The 20213-nt window shown below is 50.4% G+C and overlaps 1 protein-coding gene across 41 annotated transcripts in view; it reads left to right on the top strand.

Annotated features, from left to right (window-relative positions):
- CTIF (cap binding complex dependent translation initiation factor) overlaps positions 1-20213 on the top strand; it is a 296979-nt gene that overhangs the window by 135745 nt on the left and 141021 nt on the right. The gene's annotated exons all lie outside the window — the stretch shown is intronic.

Raw genomic sequence — 20213 nt, forward strand, 5'->3', positions numbered from 1 at the left:
TCAGATAAACCAGTCCTGCAGACGGGGGGCCAGGGAGGAGCCTTGTTGGGTCATTGGGGAAACGAGGCAGGGGGACCTGTCTTCTACAAGAAGAAATGACCCAAAGATCTCGGGGTGATTCAGAGAGTCAAAAGTTAGTGACTACAAACACTGTCTCCTTTCAGTCCTGCCACTAGCGTGGTGTGAAACTGCAGCTCCCTCTGCAGAGCTGAGAAGACTTTATTTTAAGCTTCCTAAAATGAGGTGCTGTGTCCCGCCCCCTCAATCCTTGCTGCACGTTAGAATCAGTTGCAGTGCTCTTAAAAAAAATACCCATGCCTCGATCCCACCACAGACAAATCAGAAGCTCTGGGTGGTGGGTCCTGGGCACTGGTCATTTTTACGGTTCCCTGGTAAATCTCATGTGCAGCCAGGGCCCTGACCCTCTGCCCTAAGGTATTAAGGATCGATCCCATTTCCCCATCCTGTAAAGTATTTGCATCATAGAAAAACAATGAGTTAGCCAGGACTTGATCCAAACTTATAAGACATTACTTCAGTGACCTCTGTGTTCTTGATGGTAATCACACTGAGCCCTACATAATACTCATTTATTTTCTGTCTGTCCCATGAGGATGTAGGATTCCATATTTACCATTGTGTTTCTCACACATGGTGCCCTATCCCCCATCCCCACCCCCACCCTTCACCAAAACCATTTTATTCTGACTTTATTCTTAAATGTTTATAGACTCTCCTCCTTCTATCCCGCTGCCACTTTCCTAAGTTCTACATTAGCCATTGTCATTTCTTGATTCTTGTGATAGCTTCCTAACTAGTCTGCTCTGTGTTTGGCATAAATCCATCCTCCACATTACCTCCAGCATGATCTACAAAGGACACAAATCCAGCTATTTTACTACCGTGCTTAAGCCTTTCCCTGCCTCCCCATCACACGTGGGACCAAGCTCCTGTCATGCAAGGCATCCCAAATCCAGCCCCTGTTCTCCCTTCAGCCCTGTATCCCACATTTTCTCCATGATGCATCCTATGTCACAGCCACCCTGGACTCTTTGTGGGGCCCTGAATGTGCAGGGGCCAGGCCCCCATCTTCCCTTGGCTGATCTATCAGAGCCAGTGCCTGGTGTGGGGATTGGCAATGATACATAGACCATGAATAGGTATTGAACACACTCCAGCAGCCCTGGTACATGCCCAACATGCACAGACCCAAAGGCATCCTCTAGGAGTCAACACAGGATTCTGTCCTGCTCCACCCCACCCCGATGCTGAATGACGTTGACCAAGTACCTTTACTTTTCCATTTCCCCCTATCTAGAATAGGGATAATAAAAATTTACCTCCTGCCTGCCACCATCTCAGAAGGTTGTCGTGAGAATCAAGCAAGATCATCATCGAGGAAGTACTTTGAAAACTGTGAGACCCTTGTCAATCTCAGGGCTTCTGTGAGGGCATCAGTAAATAGGTGTTGCATATGGCAGCTCACTGGGTCCCGTTGGGAGTCACTTGCCATGTAACACTGTGCACGTGCTTGTGAGCAGGTCAGCCGTTTTGGTGGCGACATCGGCTCCAGTGTTTTCATAAAGGGAGTCTGGTGAAGGAAATAGACAATCTTCCTAAACTCCCCCAAAATAACTTCAGTGGAAACAATTGTGGTAACATCCATTCTACTGTTATTGTTTCAGTCTACTGCAACATGGGAAAAATCTCCCGGCGTTTCCAACTCAACTGGGAATCAACTTGACTTCCAGAGGCCTGGAAACAAAGGGATTGTGCTCAAGGGCGCTGTGGGTCTTCATGGCCCACTGGAGCTGAAGACAATCCCAGGGCTTGTGTGCAGCTGAGCTTTTCCTCTTGACTTCCCTTTGGGGGTCGTGTTTGCTGGAGACCTTTGCATTTTCCCATAGATAACTTTTGGGGGGTCATTAACAAAAGAGTTTATTATAACAATATTTGAGATTCTAGATTTCTCTCCAGTCAGTAATACAGCCCAGTGTCCCAGATCTGAGACCTCAGAATGCTCAGTGACTCTCTTGCCCACCCCCACCATAATGAGTCCCCTCCTTTGAAAGGTGTTTCTTGATGCTCCATTTTTTCACCTTCCCACAGATGCTTATCTCCTGGGGCCTGGGTTATACCCTCCCGTCTGGTCTTCTTGCCTGTGTACCACTTCTCTTACCAGTCTCTCCTTCTCAAAGAAATCGTCAGGGCACCTTTGCCCAGTCTTCTCTCCTGTCACCTCCCTCCCTGACTCACGAGGCAACACACAGCTCTCCACTGGCCCGTGTGACAAAATCTGAAGTCCCTGCAGGGCATGCACAGTCCCTGGGATCTTTCTTCACGACCCCGTCCATTCTTATCATGCACCACTGCCTAATCGTTGCCTCCAACTCTCCAGGACAGCCCTATTTTCCTGTCATTTTATCCTTTCCAGAAACCTCAGTTTAGTTGTGTGGCTAAGAGTGATTTAATTTTCTACCTTTGTAAAAACCCCTTTTTAGACCCCTTCTTTCTGGCTCACGTACATAAAGATCTGTTTGCTTCTTGCCTCCGTGTACCAAGTCCCCCCCACTCCTCTCTGCCTCTAATTTTCCCGTCCCTCAGAATCCCACGTTTCTCCCTTCCTCTAAGAAATGTGCCCCGATTACTCTGCTGGGATATTCTAGAATCTTTTCTGTCTCAGAACATGGTCCCTACTGCAGCGCCTCTCAAACTTTACAGAGCATACAGATAGGATGCAGAGCGGGCTCACATGCAGATTCTGGTTCAGCAGGACGGGGTGCAATCCAAACTCCTGCATCCCTAACCAGCTCCCACTTGATGCTGATGCTGTTGGTCTGTGGACCACACTTGGAGTAACAGGACTTCATAACAATGGTTCTCAAATTTGGCTGCACTTTGGAATCACCTGAAGGTTTTGAAAGAGGACATGCCAGTCTTCTACCCTCAGATATTCTGATTTTATTGGCATGGGGTAATACCCAGGCACTGGGATTTTTAAAATCTCCCCAGGCGATTGTAGTGTGCAGTGAAGTGTGGGAACCACTGCCGTATTATATGGAAGGAATATGGCTAGGCCTATGATTTATTTCGTCTGTGCTTCCCCTATCTCCCCACAGAGACTACAGTACCATCTAAGGCAGGCAGCAAGGAACCATACTAGATGTCAAGAGGGAAACGAAAATGAGAAGGTCTTGGATCTTGCCAGAGCATGGTGAAGTCTACGCAGTGCTAGCCTTAGCTGAGGATGACTGCCTGTGTGGCTTGGTTTTAAGGGCTCTGGACAAGCTTCCTCTCCATCCCCACCCCCACCCCCCGAGGGGAAAAGACCAGACTCAACCTCCCTGGCTCACTTATTCCAAAAACCCTTTTGTTGTTAGTGCCATCGAGTTGATGCAACTCCCAGCAACCCTATGTATGGCAGAGTGGAACCCTGCTGGCTCTTTTTGCACCATCCTCTCACCTTCCGGCGCTGTATCAGACAATGAACCACTGCTATTCACAGGGTTTTCATGGCCAGTTTTTTTGGAGTGGGTGGCCAGGTCCTTCTTCCCAGTCTCTCTTAGTCGGGAAGCTCTGCTGAAACCTGTCCACCATGGGTGACCCTGCTGGTGTTTGAAATGCTGGTGGCATAGCTTTCAGCATCACAACAACACACACCCGCCACAGTATGACAACTGACAGATGGGTGGTGTGGTTCCCTGACTGGGAAGTGAACCCGGGCCATGGCAGTGAGAGTGCCAAATCTTAACCACTAGACCACTGGGGCTGGCTTCCAGAAACACTATTACTAATTTTTTTCCCCCTTTTGGTCTAAGGAAGTAGTTCTCAACTTGCCACCCTTTAGGATCCCCTGGGGAGCTTTTAAAATCCCCAATGCCTGGGGTGCACCCCAGACCACTCGCCCCAGAGCCTCTGGAGTGGGCCCTGGGCATCAGGATGTTTTAAAGCTCCCTAGGGGCTGTCAATGAGCAGCCAGGGCTGAGAGCCACCGACCTTAGGTTTTTATTGATTAAAATGTAAATATAATCCATTTATCCTCATCTCAGGGGGTTGAGTTTGTCAGGTCCTTCCCTGAAAGCAGGTTCAAATAGCAGTAGGGGAGAAAATGTGAGGATATGGGCACCTATCAAATGCAAGAAATCCCCACTCAGTGGAGGGAAGGGCCCAGAGAGGGAAGATAAACTGCTGCAAAATGCACGTGGCCTCCCAAGAATTCTGTAGGACAAGGGTTGGCAAATGATGCCCCATAGACCAAATCTGACCCCCCCACCCACTTTTATAAATAAAGTTTTATTGGAACACAGCCATGCTTCTGTGGCTGCTTTTGCCAGACAATGGCAGAGTTGAGTAGTTGTGACAAAGACCATATGGCCTGCAGAGCCTAAAATATTTACTATCTGGCTCTTTACAGAAAGTTCGCCACCCTGCTCTAGAGAGTTGACTGACCCTGCGTGTACTCCTTAGCTATGGTTTATGTATCAACGCAAATGCTCGGAATTTTAAAAACCACTTCTCAGACTCTGTAATGTTTTCGTTGCTCTTAAAGCAGAGCAAAGTGTCCTGGTGTGTGTCTGAGAATAAGTCCTGGTTGGGCCAAGATATGGCTCTCCTCACTGCAGACTGCTGCCCTCTGGCCCCAAGCAGCCTCTTTGGGTTACTCCAGTGAACTGTACAGATGTCACTGTCCTCCCTAAGCGCCCTGAGATAGGAGGGTTGGGAGATCCCACCTCAAAACCTGATAGTTTTAAGAGGTTGGACAGACTGGGCTAGGAATGGACTCCTTTCCTGCCCAAGGAGGATGGAGTCAGGGGCGGGGCTGCAGGGGGCAGAGGCTCTGGAGATGGAGAGAAGAGAGAAAGGATGAGCTGTGTTTGACCAGAGCAGGAGGACGGACAGGAAGTGCCTAGGGCCCTCGCTTCAAAGTCCTGTGTCCAGGCTCTCGTGTTCCCCTCCATTCCTTCTTGAGCCACCACTGTGCCCCTGAAAGTAGGTCAAATCACTGTCTGCTACAGCGACACGGAGGGAAATAGATACCAACTAGGTCATCAGAGCGCCTGGTGTCTAGTGAGCTGGCTGAAACCAATGGCTGCCCAGTTTAAGACAACTCATAAAGACTCTTTTATGTGGCAGGGAATCCTTAATGGCCCACATCCACACAACAAAAGGTCAGCCCTGCTTTCTGGGAATGGAACAAGTAATTGAATTTCTGAAATGGTACACTTCCTGTAGTCCGAGAGAGAGGTACAACCTGTGTTCTTAAAGTATTCACTTAAAAAGTTAATAAGTTGGAGGCAATTATTTCTTTTACCAACAATATTTGCAATGGGACTTATAATTCCCTGCTACAGTTAGAACACAGTTCCATACAGAATTTTTTTGCATGCAAGCAGCTTTTTAGGAGCTCATCTCAATCTACTGATTTCCTATCTTCCTCCCTAACTAGAAACCTCCATAAGACCATGTTCTTTATACTTTTTCATTTTTGACAACACACTTGTCAGGGAGGTCCATCATTTTCGCACAGTACTGATTATATGAATATTAAGCTTGGCAGCATAGCTATTAGTGACTTAATCTAGAAGGAGGGAGATGCAAGAAGTGAGAGACCCCAGCACAGCTCAATTACAGCCACCCTGTGAATTTATGCTTTTGACACGGCAATTGTCTACAGAGTGAACCCAGGGAAAACCACGAGTGGGGCTAACCCTCCATGGCTTGCTGAAAACTGTGCTCGTCATTAGTTCATTCATTCTCTCATTCCATCAACAAACACTTGTTGAGGACCTGCCATGTGATGTCACTGTGCAAAGTCCATTGTGATGGAACCCGGGGCTTATTGCCTGAGAAATGCAAACCCACTGACTTCTGGATCAGCGTTTGCTGTGGTTGGCGCTGGGTCTCAGATCTGCTCTTATGGGCATTGTGTTATGGTTCCATCCCGAGCCTCTGAGTTAGGGTCCCAGCTCCGCCTCGCACTTGCTGCATTTCTTTAGGTCTGCTATTTAATCTATTCAAGCTACCTTTCCCTCTCCTGTAGAAAATGCATAATAATGGTATCTCCCTCTCAAGGTTGTTCTGAAGTTTAAATTAGTTAATACAGGTAAAACTCTTAACTCAGTGCCTGCCTCAGTAAGTGATAGACACCGTTATTATTATTATAGCTCGCAATCCTTACAGGCATCGTTTAGTTCCTTCTATGGTAAGGAGACTTTTTAAATACCTTCCAGGAAAATGGAATTGCTCCCTCGGTGGAAGGGAGCATATTTCTCAGGCAGGACTGGAGGGGAAGGAAAGACTTTGCAGGCTAGCTTCCCCCCATTGTTGGACCAGCTCATCCGCAACAGACTCAGCTCAAGGATGCTCTTGCCTCGCCTTGCCATCTCCTTTATCTTCTCACCTCCCTGAGGGGGCCTAGGAAGTAGCTGGTAGAACCTTTGCCAGCAGCCAAAGAGTATGCACGGCAGGTTTTCCACTGTGCTACAAGCTGCCTCCCACACACATTCTCCCCCTTCACCTCTTCCCCAACTATCAATGTCATCAGTCAAGTGGAAGATTCTCACTGAGCGTCTGCAACATGTAAGATGCTATTTTGGAGAGCAAACTAAGGGCTCTGGCGGGGAAGGTGGGACCCTAAGGATTCCCCTTTGCCTCTGCTGTGGTCCTGGCTGTGATCCAGAATTCACCTTCACCCCCAATGCCTTCACTCCAGGCAAAGAGCACGAGTCCAGGGCAGAGAGCAGGGGCTGAATTCCATTCTGGAATCAGTGACCATAACCCAGGAGAGGCCATGGAGTGAGACCTCCCCACTGGTGCCTGACTCCTGGTCACAGTTTGGGCCAGCCCGTCTTAAAACTGCCTTGTGCAGGAGAAGCCTTGTTTGGAGGCCCTAAGGAGACCATGCCTGCGCCCTTGGACGCTGCCCCTCATTCATCCCTCTGCCCCAGCAGGGGGGAACTCCTGGCCTCCCCTCCCTGGCTGCTATTACTTGTGTGACCCCTCTAGACTATACTCCTCCCCTGGTAGGTACTGACCCCCTCTCAGACTGTCTGGCTTCAGCTCTGTGGACCTAGGGTACACTGGACCCTTCTCTTTGATGGCTGGTCTGGGCATGAGCACTTCCACATTTGGATTCAGCAAACATGTATTCCAGAGCTGGCCACGTGTGTCCCTGTGTGTCGTCTCATTGTACTCCCAGCACCTCATTTGATCCTAACAACGGAAGGTAGGTTTAAGTTCTCCATTTTAGAGTAGAGGAGACTAAGGCTCAGAGAGGGGAAGCTAGCAGTCCTACCGCCTGGCCGGACTTGCCTCTGGCCTTGTATGTGGGGGTGGCTTGGCAGAAATTACAAGCTAGGGGCCTGTGGAGTTGAGTCGTGGGCACCGAGCATCCACAGTGCTGTTGGCACTGTGCAGGCCAGGGAATGGCCACCTGGGTCCTTGGAGAGCTTGCAGTCCCACCGAGGGTTGGGGGATCCATGTCTTCATTGTCTTTTCCATTCAACTGAAGGAGAGTAGCAGTCGCTAAGCACTGGGCCTCATGATTACAGGTTGAGGGCCGATGAGGCTCTGGAGCACCCTGGTTTCTTGCAACACAGGAGGTATTGTCCAGTTGAGGGCCACAGTCTATAGGCCCTGGGCCCATGGGTCACCTGTGAATACAGTGGGTAGAATGGAGATGCCCCAACTCTCGTCTGTCCAGGGTCATCAGTCTTTGATCCAACAAGCAATTATGGAGGACTGCAGTATCTCTGGGGCACCAGGGGATGGACAAAAGTGAAGGGAACATGGCGCCTGAGCTCCTGAAAGTTCATAGCATGGTTGGGGAGGCAAACTTGTAAGCAACGACCTAGTCTGTTTGGACGGCAGGATGGGGTTGTCCAATGTGCTGTGTGACCAAATGGATTAATTCTCGTGGGAATTAGGGTCGGTTTTGTAGGGCAGGGGCATTTATGCCAATGGCTGAGTCTGGACAGGGTTTCAGGGGTCAACAAAAGTAGGGAAGCTGTTCCAGGCAGAGGGAAAGGCCTGGTGCTGGGAATGTGTGTTCAGGGGTGGGGCGGCAGGCACGTGGGGGCAGGGAGGAGCGGTTTGTGCTTCCAGATCAGTGGCTGACTTTGCTCCAGTCTAACTCCAAACCCCGGGGCAGGAACCTGGGTCTCCTGGCCCCCAGCCCGGTGCTCCTTCTGCTGCATTTCCATAAATAGAAGCTTAAAGCAGTTCCTCTGGGTGGGCTCTTGATCTGACATGGGAGGGGGGCAGCGAGAGCCTGAAGAATCACTTCCTCCACCTAAGTGGTTGGACGGGCTGTGGTGCAGCCAGGAATACTGGTCATGTCATTAAATCCTGGCCCTCGAGTCGGTCACCCAGCCGTGCAGCCCCGGATCTGATGCCTTGGGTCCAGCTTGTGCACACTGACCTTCTGCACACCTTGGGGTGTGCACAGAGCCTGGAGCTGTGCAGATTTGCAAGGCAGCTCTCTACTCCTGAAGGTCAACACTGTGGAAGACTTCACCATCTTTTTAAAGGAAAGAAGGGAGCAAAACTCACACCTCGAAACCTTGTGGATAAAGGGGACAGCAAGTGCACAGCTTTCCTGGCCTCTTCTGTTCTGGCAGCTGGACGATCCAGCTGGAAGGGCTGCCCTTCTAAAACCTCTTGTCGCAAGAGACAGCCTGGCTGTAGGCTGAACTCGGGAGGGCCTGGCTGTTGGCACAGGACTCACTTTCATACGTTCCGGGGAGACGACTTCAGTGTTAGGAGCTGCCAGCAGCTGAGGGCTGTGTCGTTATCAGTCAATGAGTAGGCACTAAACTAATGGGATTGTGTTTGTGTCAGCGGCCCAAGGAGGGTAGGAAGGTGGCCCAGGATGGGGAGGGTCAATGAGCAAATGACCAAGAAATCCCGTGTCCACTTCAAAACAAAAACCAGACAAAAACTGGTTATGGCTTGATCAAATGCCGTTAGCAAGAAGGGCAAGGGTTTGGATTACCTGCGTATGTGACTTTTCATGCCAGGAAGGTCATGATCATTGCTGAGGTTCATGGCTTAGGCCAACCCAGGTATGCCAGAGGTGTTCCCACTGGTCTTTTGCAAAATGAGAAAAATTATGAATTCACATTTTGCTTGGGGATTAGGTTCAGGTGAAAATGATCACTTATATTCAAAATTGTTCTTGAAAAATGGGGCCCTTAAATGGGGCCAGCCTGGTGGCATAGTGGTTTAGCTCCCGTGCTCTGCTTCAGCAGCCTGGGGTTTGCAGGTCTGGATCCTGTGCGCAGACCTACACACCACTCATCAAGCCACACAGATACACATATGTGGCATCCCTACATACAAAATAGAGGAAGATTGGCACAGATGTTAGCTCAGGGACAATCTTCCTCAAGCAAAAAGAGAAAGATTGGCAACAGATGTTAGCTCAGAGCCACTCTTCCTCAGCAAAAAAAAGGGCAAACAACCAAAAAAACCCTTAAATTGCCCAGAAAGTTCAGAATACTTGGTTTGCAGTACATACCCTCTGCATTGTTACATACCTATAAATGTGTAATGTGTATTCTATTGTAAGAATACATAAGCCCCATATAGTGTTTTAAATTTTATTTCTTTCTAAGGATATGCAGGTGAATTTGAGTCAGGTAGACAAGTGTCTGATTGGGACTCTGTGTAAAGGGCATCCTACAGGCTGGCGAAGTGACTTTATCATATAGCTGAGGTTAATCCATGTAAAGGACCATGTTTTATTTTAAAGTTATATCCTTATGAAATGATGGTGATAGTACATGTGGTGTCCTTAGGCAGAGTAAAAAGTAACAGCTCCCCATTTTTAAATTTAAATTTTACTGGTTTATGAAATGGAACCATTCATCTGGGCCTACTACTTTATTTAAATTAAAGACACACTAAGGTTTGTATATTAAAGAATCAACAGCAGGCGAGTGACGTCTCTAGTTTTTTCCCACGTAGACAACATGAGTCTCAGCTTTGAATCCCTCTCCATCTGTCAGCCTGGTCATTCTGGTTTGACTCCAATGCCACTTTCTGAGAGGGGCCTTTTAATCGAAAGGATTACCACCTTCATTTTTTTTCCCAGCACGTTTGTCGCTGTTTAAATTCTTTCACTTTCTAGCTGCATCCTGTTGACTAGCACGCCCCCTTTGTAGAGTGGAAGCCCTTATCTGTGCTTCAATCCACCATTGTACCCGCAGCACCCAGATCCGCTCCTGCCACCTCACCGCTGTGGGAGATGTGTTGTGTGAATGCATGAAAGCACAATTGGTTCCTCCGGGGAGGAGCGGCGTTTCAAGCCTCTTGTGCCTCCAGCATCCCTGCGGGTTCTGGGTCAACCTGAGAGGGGAGGCCTCCCTCCACCCCACAGCCCCCCCCCCACCCCCACCACTGCTCTCCCTGTGCACTCTTGTCTCTGTTGTGGCTCAGCTCTTTCGACTTCCCATGAGCCACCTGGTGCCCCACGCACGGCCCCAGCCAGGCTGTCTGACGCAGTGTTTCGTTCACCGTTTCCCCTGAGTTGGGGTGAGAGCTCAGTGTCTGCACTGCAGAGGCTGAGGTTTCAGTGAGCTGCGCTTCTTTCCCCAAGAATGTTCTGGATGTAGCCAGGGAGCTCAGGAAATGGCTGGCTGGTGGATACAGGTGCCCACATTCTAGGATGGCATTATTGGGGGTGTGAGCTGTGGCTCCCTGGCAGGCTCATGAGGGACACGGATGGAAGTCTCAGGGTGGCCGACCTTCCTGTCATAGAGGCTCTGGGTGCAGACGGGGTGATTCCACAGACTGTGCCAGAGAAAGGAAAGGGGTATGTGGGGGGCTGCTGAGGATGGGGGTGAGGTGGACAACTGGGGAAATCACTGTGCCACCCCCCTGTGCCAGGCCAGAGCAAGCTACCTTATTGTCAAATAACCTCATTTAATCCTCTTAGCAACCCTCTGAAATAGGTATAATTCTTTATTATTGCCATTTTCTAGATGAGGAAAATACAAGTTTAGATAAGGCAAGCATCTATCCAGGCTCCCACAGTAGGTGGCAGTGATGGCATTGAAACCAAACCCAGCCCTGCTGGGCAGCCCCGAATCTGCTTTGCTTAAAGACCCCGGTGCTGGCTTGGCAAATCCCAGGACATGGGCCCTGTTGCTCTTGGGTGCTGCCTTGTCATGGCCTCCTTATTGTCCCTGCATGTCCTCTGCCTGGCCAGCTCTGGCCAGCAGTGCAAGGGGCAAGAGGGTGCTGAAACCGTTCATTCACATGAGGCCTTAGAGGCATCCCCTGCCAGTGGAGCTCACCCTGGATCTTAGCATCGCTGGTCCAGGTGGTTTGGGCAGGAGATCCCTCCCCATGGCCCACAGATGCCCTCACACTTACCAAATCCAGACTACTGCCAGTGTGTGTAATGAGCCGCACCAGAGCACATTCAGGAGATGCCAGAGCAAAGCCATTAAAGCATGTCTCCCTGTAACCTCACTGGGGCCATCACCTTTCTCAGGCTGCCTCTGTCAGCGTAAGAGCCTGCTGGTAACTCAGAGGGTAGCCTTAGGCATCCCTTCCTCCAGGGGTTTCTTGCACCTTGCATGTCCCGCCTTGTGACTTCCCTTGGTCTGGAGTAGTAAAATCATTTATCTGTTCTTCCCAGCAGCCTGTGGACTTCTTTGGGACACAAGCAGAGTCTCATTTTTCTATGTCTGTGACACACAGTGTGGTCGCAGAATGTAGTGGCCATCCTCTAAGTGTGTGTAGAGCCGTCACTCTTCTTCCAGAGTCTGTTGCTTCTGTTCCCAAAATGGTCTTTGAACCTCCCAAGCACATGAAACTTTTCACCGACTTGCCTGCCTCTCAGAATTGTCACTTCCCCATCGAGGCCAGAGCATGAGTATTGCTTCGTCTTGATCTTGCTTTATGGAATTTTTGAGGATTTGCGTCTTATCTCTGTCGTGGACATACCACTCGGGACCAGAATTCGGGCCATGTTTGTCCAGTCCTGCCCAGGCAGTTCTTCTGGAGGCTGCAGAACGGACACTGTGCCGTTTCCCACGGCCCCTGTACCTCTCACATTTCTCGTGCCTTCTCCTGCCTCTGGTGTGCAGCAGCTGGAAATGTCCCTTGTCAGGGGAGTGGCGAGCATCTGTCTGCCCCAGTTCCATTCTCTCGTGTCTGTCCCTGTGTCACTGAGCATCAGGGACACCACGTGAGCCCAGGTGACCTGTGTCCAGGACTGCCTCTGGACTCAGTCCTGGTCTTGTGACCTGCACAAGGCCCTGAGCCGCTTGGTCTCATCTGGGCTTTGACACAGAGAGAGTCATAGTCATCCCTACACACGTACACGCACACACACACACACACACATGCGCACACACACTCTTCACAGTACCGCCCTGGTTGCCAAATGGAAGACTGACCATGGTCATTGAAAAAAACAGCCCTTTAGTAATAGTTTCCTTCACTTTTTATACCATATAATATAGAAATAATTTTCTAATATTTTTCTGTTGGTTCTTAGTCCTTTGTGTCAGTGTTCTCACCTACTTTTTCTGTTTATTCAGAAGTTATCAAGTAAATGCCATTTATATTTGACACAGCCCAGTGGATTCTTCCTGACATGGCTATCCAACGGAGTCCGGGATTGGGGCGGGGCGGGCAGGGATGGTCATGTTTGCTGCCCATGACTTCATGCATATAATATATCAATCACAACACCTAAAGTTGTATCATGCTGAATTACTTAGGACTTTTTTGGTTGTAAGTGACAGAAACTCACCTCAAAATATTTTAAAGATAAAACAGGAAATGTATTGGCCCATGAAATCAAAGGAAGACGTACATGGTCATGATGAAGGAGGTAGGAGGGAAGGAAGGAGGTAGGAAATATTTTCATGCTCTTTCTTTTCTTTTTTTGTGGCGAGAAAGATTGGCCCTGAGCTAACATCTGTAGCCAATCTTCCTCTATTTTGTATGTGGGACACCACCACAGCATGGCTTGATGGGCGATGTGTAGGTCTGTACCCGGGATCCCAACCCGTGAACCCTGGGTCACTGAAGCAGAGTATGCGAACTTAACCACTGCACCACTATGCCAGCTTCTTCATCCTCATTTTACACAGGATGGAGAAGAGGGCAGGATGAGATAACTGCCCAGTGGTACCCAAGTTTGGCAACTGATCTGGGACCCAGCTTTCTTAAAGGGTATGTTTGATTTATTAGTCAAGATTCTTTGGGCTGTTACAGTGAGAGACCCAACTTGAAGGAAAAAAAGAGGGCCAGGTTTTATTGGCTTAGTGCATCCAAAGAAGGCTTGCTCTTGCCAGTGATGCCAGCGACCTAGCCTCTGTAATCACAGTGCGGTGCTGGCACAGCTCCCCTGGAAGTCAGGTGACTGCGGTGGGCTCTCACCCCGAAGATTGCCACAGGCAAAATATTCATGTACAATTCAGGGGGCTCATAGACTCCACTAAAACCTGTCCAGAGAGCCTAAGTTAAGCTCCTCTTCTAGAAAAATGTTAGTTCTTGTGGAGCCAGCATCCGTATGGTATCATTTCAGAGTGGGTGGAGTTTAGGTTCAAGCTCCAGCATGTGAGTGGGGGATGGCCGGAGGAGGGGTGGGTGCCCTGTGGCTCAGAGGCAGCCTCTGGCTCTCTTCCCTTTCTCCTTTTATCTATGTTTTTATACTAGGACTCCAGCTAATGTATTGTTTTTAAAAGGGTCTCTACTGATTAAAAAAAATAAATTAAAAGAAAAGTTAGAAAACCACAAATTTAAACGTGGGCGAGCCCGCCTGCCCCTCCACCTTTTCTTTCTGAAACAGGTCAGCTTCTTTGAATAGCTGTGCAGCCTGGAGATTCCAAGAATTTTAGAAACATTACCTGTTTATTTCAGCTCGGACGTGACCCACACATCCTGTCCACGTGGGACAAGACCTTGGTAGGATAACTTCTTAGAAGCTATGAGAAAACATGACCCCCAGCAGGAGGAAGGCTCCGCTGAGACAGCTCATTGTCAGAGGAGCTGTACTCGGTATTTTTATGGCCCTTTAAGTTGCCAAGTGCTCTGGTTCCTTTGTACCCTTCGCCTGGGGACGTCTCCCTGAGTCCTGCTGGAGACGAGTGAGCCTGGGGAGTCCCAGCTGGCTCTGCCCGAGGGTCTGTCCTGCCTCTGTGGGGCTCCAGCTCCCTGGGCTTGCCCAATGGGCATGGCAGAACCAATGTCCAGTTCTTCTGAGCCAAATGAATCGTGGGGCCCTCCACTCTGGCTCCTCTGGAATTTTCTGGGGGGAAGGAAGCCATTAGTTTCTATGAATTTAATAGCATTTTTGGGAGTGACAGGAGCCTGGTGGCACCAATACGTAAGCTCATGAAGACGAGGGATGGTGGTTTCCAAGAGGCCAGAGGGGAGAGTTGGTATCCAGGTGATGTGGGCAGACAGGTGGGTCTTTGGAGAGAGCAGGGCTGGGGCCACAGGGCACACCTGGTCAGGTGAGGACGCCTCCTTGCTTGAGACCTCTTGCCACTGCCTCACCTGGGCCAGGATCCTCCACCTTCCTTTCAGATTCCACACTTCGCGGCTGGACCACCTCCCACCAAAGGCTACATCAGCTGGACACCACGTACGTGGTTCATCTGGGTCTTCCGCGTTCTGGGGGATCCTTCACACTAAAGAAGAGAGGTTCTCTTGCGTTTGTCTAATGCTCTCTCCCTTTACAAAGAGCTGTTGTGTGAGAGAGAGAAAGATGACAGACCTGTAATATGGTTAGGCCTGGATGATTTCTATCAGACCCAGGTCTGGGGTTAGTGGTCAGAGATCAAAGGTCTGGGAATACCAAGAAAATCTCCCCTGGCAGGGAGGTGGGCATAGGATTCCGTGAAGCTGCAGGCTGTGGGATTGAGCTCTGTGGGGCATTTCTAAGCCTCGTCAAGCAAGATTGAAAGAGAGTCACGCACAGCAGCAACCAGGGCCCCCTCACTCCCCACATACCTGTGAGTGAAGGACAGGGGGAACTGGGCAGCTGTGAATACCACCCTCCAGCAGAAGAGGAGCAGAAGCTTGCCAACAGGGCTATGCCCAGGGTCGTCTCAGGGGACACAGCAAGCACACGCAGGCAAGCGTCTGCAGGGCAGACATAGAGAGGGCGTATGAACCCATGCCCGGTGACACAGCTCTCCATCCTGGGGCCTGGTGGCAGCGTCATGGAGCCAGCTGTGGCTCCAGCACAGGTCGGGGCTTGCTCTCGGCCACCCCTCCTCACTTGTTGGAACCCGGAGTGCATGGCTGGGCACCAGCCTAGGATCCTGAGCTCCTAGGGCTGCTCCTGGGTCTGCTCCTCTGGAATTCTCCATGTGATACGCCTGGCCCAGAGTGGGCTCTCAGTGCTGAATGGAGAAGAACCAAGGATTGGCCAATGGGTGGATGGATTGATGGATGAATGTCAAGTAACAGAGATCTTCCCTGAGCCCCCACCCCCACTCCCACCCCCACCCCTGCTGCTCTCATCCCGTTGCCCTGCCTTGTTCTGCTCCATAGCGTTTTTCGTCATTTATCGTATTATGTACCTATTTGTGTGTTGTTTTCTTTCACTGAAACGTGTGCTCTAGAAGAACAAGCATTGTGCCTATTTCTTGTTGACTACTGTATCTGCAGTGCCTAAAATAACAATATCTATAGGCTGAGTGGAGGGATGGAAGGGTGGATGCAAGGGTGCTTGGGTGGTTGGAGGGGAGTCTGGGGCCCAGTGGGAGTGCATCACTCTTATCACAGACTCAGCTGGTCACAGAGCCACTAAGCACACGTGCTGTCCTTGCTCAGTGTGCTGGCTTTGCCTGCCCTCCCTCCCTGTACCCTCACCCCCAGACCCAAGTTGTTTGTTTATAACTGTCATCTCGGGGCAGGGCCCCTGCACGCTCAGCCTGGGGCCCGCAGCTCTGCTGGCCGGCCTTTAATCCCTCGGAAATACCTCCTGCCCCTGGTTGTGAGATATCAGCCCCAGCCTGCCCCGGAATGGGCGGATTTTACATAGCGTGTTTCTGCAACCAGAGCGCTAATGTGCTGCCCCGCAGTGCTGCATCCTCCACCAGCACTGACCTCTGGGACGGGAGAGTGTGTGTGTGTGTTTCATGTGTACTCTGCCAGTGCCGCAAGCAGGAGTATTATCTTCCCTCTCTCCCTGGAGAGCCTTGGTTTATGTAATCTACTTGTCTCCCAGGCCCATTTACTTATCAAAAGTGGTCAGAGGTTAGACAGAGGGGGGACTGCAGCCAGGTCTCAGAGCTAAAGGGAGAAGCGTTCTCATGTAGAGAAATGGAGGAAGACCACGCAGCACCTGGGATGGGGCAGGGGGAGGCTCCAGAGGCTCTCCTGGCTCCCACCGATGAAACACACAGAGCACCTGGGTAAACCAGAAGGCCCATGCTCTCTTTTACGGGGGGCCTCATACCTCAACTGATGTCCACGTGGGGATCTTTCAAAGTATGAAATGGAAGGATTTGTTGAGTAAGGAGTTAAAGCAAAGGCCGCTGTGTGCTCTTAAAGAATAATTCTGACAAGCCTGAAATTTCCCATTCTCCACTCGAGGGATAAACCCTAACTGAAAAGTAGGGAAGGCTCTCTGTTCTAAACCCAGAACACCATCTCTTCTGGCCAGGCCTAGAGATACCAATTCATGCTCCTTTCCAGATTCCTTCCTTGTCACTCCTGTCATTGCCAGCCCCTTGCCTAGGACATGCCTCCCTTTCCAGCTCTATCTTATGGACGATGTTTTAGGGCACCTGCTTCCTGGAGAGTAACTGAGTGAGGGGCACTTTTCATTGTGGCTAGATCTTTTTCTTTTTTTTTTTAACACTTGCTATTCCCCCTACCTGGCATATACTGCCCCCAGATATTTTTTCCACCTTTTAAAAATTGATATATAATTCGCATACCATAAAATTCACCATTTAAAGTATGCAATCGAATGGTTTCTGGTATATTCACAAGGTTGTACAGCCATTATCACTAATTCCAGAATATTTTCATCACCCCAAAAGGAAACCCAGCACCCATTAGCAGTCACTTCCCCATTCTCGCTCTCCCCAGCCCCTGGCATCTACTGATCTACTTTCTGTCTCGACAGATTCGCTTCTCCTTGACATTTCGTAAAAATGAAATTGTTCAGTGTGTGGTCTTTGGTGACTAACTTCTTTCCTTCAGCATGATGTTTTCAAGGTTCATTCATGCTGTAGCATGTGAGAATTTCCTTCCTTTTTATGGCTGTGTAATATTCCATTGTATGGCTGTACCACATTTTATTTATCCAATCATCAGTTAATGGACATCTGGGTTGTTTCCATTTTGGCTGTTATGAATACTGCTGTGAACATGCGCATGCAAGTCTCACCTCTCACCACTGACTTTAAGGAACTCCTGCTAGCCTGGGTCAGCAGCTAATCTGATGGCAAGTGTGTGGCTAAGCACAACTTTTCTCCCTCTTTCTTCTGCTGGCCTCACGTTTGCCCCTGTTGACACCCAGATGCCTTTGTTCTGGGGGAAGTGTGGGCGGCATCTGGAGTTGTGTGTGTCACTTGGTACCAAGACCAGCTTGAGTTTGAGGAACAAGTGGCTGATTGAAGAGGGTTCTCCAGTAAAGCGTGTGTAAGTACAGGGCACCCCATTTTATGCAGGAGAGCCTGAAAGTTCTATGGAAGCGCCCCAGGAAGGTAGCTGTCATTCCTTTATGCACCGTGATGTCAGTAGGCTGGGACCCAGGTGGCTTTGTGGGTGGGACCAGTCCTCTATAGCCCTGGCACGGATTGTTCCCGGGGAGGGAGGACCTCAGAGGTGCAAGGCTTTGTTCTGTCACCTTTGTCACCTTGTTCAGCTGATTTCGAGCCTCTCCCTGGGGTCTACCAGCCTTAGAAAGAGAGCGCAGACAGAACCTCGCCATCCTTCCCAGCACCACCTGGGTCGCCAGGCTGTCTGCTAACTGCCTCTGCCCTTCCTGACCTGGGCTTCCCACGGCCTCCTGCAAACCACCTCCGCTGGACTCTTTCTGCCAAGACTGGGGGCTCCGTGAGGACAGGGAGCAGAGCAGCCCTGAGCAGAGGGTCAGGATCATGGGAAAGATGATGACGATGATGATGATGATGATAATGATGGTGATGACAACAACACTAGAGATGCTCATTGAGGTTTACTATGTACCAGGCACTGCTCTTCATCCTTTACATGTTTGTTAACTTGTTTAACCCTCACAAGGGTCCTCGGAAGCTGATGCTATTATCATCTCCATTTTTCAGATGTGGAAACTGAGGCACACAGAGGTTAGATCATCTACTCAGAGTCACACAGCCATGGAGAGGAAGGGCCAGACTGAGTGTTCACAGTCTAGCTCCAGAGCCCACTCTTTAACGACTGTGATATTTTATATATGTACACACATATATGTAAATTAGGGGGGATGGATGGATGGACCCAGAGGTCACAGCAGTGGCTTCCTTAGAAGCCCTAAGTGGCCTGGCGTGCCATTGGGCCACATGGAGTCCTGGCAGAGAGCTGGGACTCCATGCTGAGATTGGGTCCCCAGGGCAGCTCTCTACTGCTGCGGCCAGTGTCAGGGGAGAAGCCAGGATGCAGGTCAGAGTCCAGGACTCTCAGGCCTGGACGGCAGAGGCTGGCTGGACTCGTGGAAGGCCAAGTGTTACGGACAGCTCCCTCTGCCCGGCCTCCGAGCTGAGATCCCGAACCAGGCCGCCAGCTCGAGGGGGAGCCTCTGCTTCCTTCCATTGTCTACGTGGGGCACACCCAGCGTGTTCCTGCAGTGACCTGGGGCCGGCAGGGAGCGAGGGAGGGAAGGGGCCAGCCTGGAGCTGGGTCGGGGTGGGAGAGGGGAAATGAGAGGGGAAGACTTGGTGTTTTTCCTTATTTGTGTTTTGTATTAAAGAAAGCAAATAATATCCTTTGAGAAAACCATTAAACAAAGCACATCCTAAAGCCACAGAGGCCCATTGTGGCTGCCTGGAGCCCGGAATTCATTCATGCCTTTCTGGCTGATTGTTGGAGGCAAGAGAAAGGGTGGGAGGGAGGGGCTGTCATTAAAATATATTTTTGAAATGTGTCGTTCCCTCCCTGGACTCAATAGGAGTCCAGGCCAAGTGTCCATAACGCCAGGGTCCCCATGTCCTCTTGAGCCTGTTATCCTCCCAGTGCCCCCCAGGAAATGCCCCAAGACTAGCCAGTCCCAGCACAGCCAGAGCTGCCAACATCCACTCCACACCTCCCCTTCATCAGGGGCTGAACCCTGAGTCTCTGGGGCCAGCAGGGCCCTCCGCCGTGGAGCCATATGTGGAGGGCTGCATATGCCCTCGCTGTAGGGGATCTGGGCTGCCAGCCTCACAGAATTGCCTGTCTCTACCATTGAATGAGCTCTCGGGGCCTCAGTCTCCCTGTCTCTCAGGTGTGTGTGTTGGGGGGCACTCTCCAGCACACTGGGGCCTGTCACATATCACCCTGAGCGTGCCCAGGGCCCTGTGGGTGGCATGGGGGTGACACTCAGGCTGTGGACTCTGCATCAAGGCCTGTGTCTGGGTGTCCCAGGCCCAAGCCAGAACCCCATCTCCTCCTGGACCCCCAGGCCTAGGAACCTCCTACCTCCCAGCCCCCCACAGGCTGCCCATAATGGGATGGCCGTGCTCTCCCCTAGGTCCCACCAGAACACACTTTCCTAGGGGGAAGGGAGGTGGTAAGAACAGAGCCAGCCATCAGCCCAGCTTCTGCAAATAATTCTGCCTGGGGCCTGGCATTTGCAGGATGGCCCCGTGTTATAAGTAGAGGGTTTCTCTCTCCAGCCTTGATGTCAATGTGTAGATAGTTGTTGTCCTGATGACAGTATACAAAAGGCCATCTTGAGGATTTTACCCAGTTTAAGGTTTAAATGGCATTTGAGGGGCCGGCCCCGTGGCTGAGTGGTTAAGTTCGCGCGCTCCGCTTCAGCAGCCCAGGATTTCGCCGGTTCAAATCCTGGGCGCGGACATGGCACCACTCACCAAGCCATGCTGAGGCAGCATCCCACATGCCACAACAAGAAGGACCCACAACTGAAAATACACAACTACGTACTGGGGGGCTTTGGAGAGAAAAAGGAAAAATAAAATCTTTAAAAAAAAAAGGCATTTGACTATTTGCATGTTTTCCCTAACTACTCCCCAGGAGTATAAGTAACGAGGATCTTGGGCAAAAATTAC

This window comes from Equus caballus, chromosome 8 (genome assembly GCF_041296265.1).
Source record: "Equus caballus isolate H_3958 breed thoroughbred chromosome 8, TB-T2T, whole genome shotgun sequence".
Lineage (NCBI taxonomy): Eukaryota > Metazoa > Chordata > Mammalia > Perissodactyla > Equidae > Equus > Equus caballus.